Source organism: Microtus oregoni, unplaced genomic scaffold (genome assembly GCF_018167655.1).
Source record: "Microtus oregoni isolate MIOR12 unplaced genomic scaffold, Mior012 000004F_ref0000308, whole genome shotgun sequence".
NCBI classification, from domain to species: domain Eukaryota; kingdom Metazoa; phylum Chordata; class Mammalia; order Rodentia; family Cricetidae; genus Microtus; species Microtus oregoni.
In genome coordinates this window covers 8,921,802-8,923,076 of record NW_024543063.1, presented here as the reverse complement: position 1 = coordinate 8,923,076, position 1,275 = coordinate 8,921,802, and positions in this window count along the sequence as shown.

The following is a 1,275-nucleotide window of genomic DNA, read 5'->3' as shown; positions in this document are numbered from 1 at the left end:
TCTCCTGGCAGTAGATGCTACGAACGGATCCACAACTGAACATTGTACAGGGAGTGAGAGACTTTGGAGAGCCCTAAACAGATACCGCTATCAAAGCCTTTCCTCAGGGCTCAGGAATCTATGTAGAAGAAGGGGAAAGATTCAAAAGCCAGGGTGGGGGATGACTCTAAGGAAACAGCATCTTCTGGACACAGCAGGGCTGACAGACACATGAACTCACAGAGATCTTTTGAAGGGAGGTTGCTTGTTAGTTCCCAGTTGCCCTGCTAGCTTAGACCCAAAATAATCTCACAGAAACTGTACTAATTAAATCACTGCTTGGCCCATTAGCTCTAGCTTCTTATTGGATAACTCTTACATATTAATTTAACCCATTTCTATTTATCTATATATCACCATGAGGTTGTGGTCTACCAGCAAAATTTCAGCAAGTCTTTCTCGGGCTGTGGCTCCATGGCATCTCCCTGAATCCACTCCTCTTTCTCCCAGCATTCGGCCTAGCTTTCCCTGCCTACCTAAATTCTGCCTTGCTATGGGTCCAAAGCAGTTTCTTTATTCATTAATGGTTATCACAGCACACAGAGGGGACTCCCACATCAGAGGTCTTGGCAACGCGAATGCACCCGTGCCCAGGTTCAAACCAGACAAAATTCCAGCATGGAGCAAAGGAAGTAGATCCACAGTTCTACCCCTAAACAAGAAGCCATTTGCAATTAGATACCTGCTAGGAAAGAAACCATCAGTGTCGCAGAGAATATCAACCATACTTCACGGCAGATCGCATGCTCTGGAGTAGTTGGACAACACAAATAAATGGACTCGTGCTTTTTTATGTGCTTTTTGTGTTTTGTTTTATTTTGATATTGTTTGTCTTATTTGATTTTCTTTTTTATCTCTTTCTCTGTTAGTTTGACTTGATTTGGGGGGTATTTTTTGAAAGAGAAAGAACATGAAGTTGGGTAAGGAGGTGGGGAGGACCAGGGAATAGTTAAAGAGGGGAAAGAATATGATTAAAATATATTGTATGAAAAAGACTTTTAATTTGAAAAAAATGCTTTTTCCCCCAAGACAGGGTTTCTCTATGTAGCCCTGACTGTCCTAGAACTTGCTCTGCAGACCTGGCTGGCCTCGAACTCAGAGATCAGCCTGCCTTTGTCTCCTGAGTGCTGAGAGGGATTAAAGGCATGTGCCACCATACCCAGCTAAATTAAAATTTTAAAAAAATGATCAGGACTGGGGATTGGAGAGATGGCTGGCTGTTCTATTTTCCTTCCT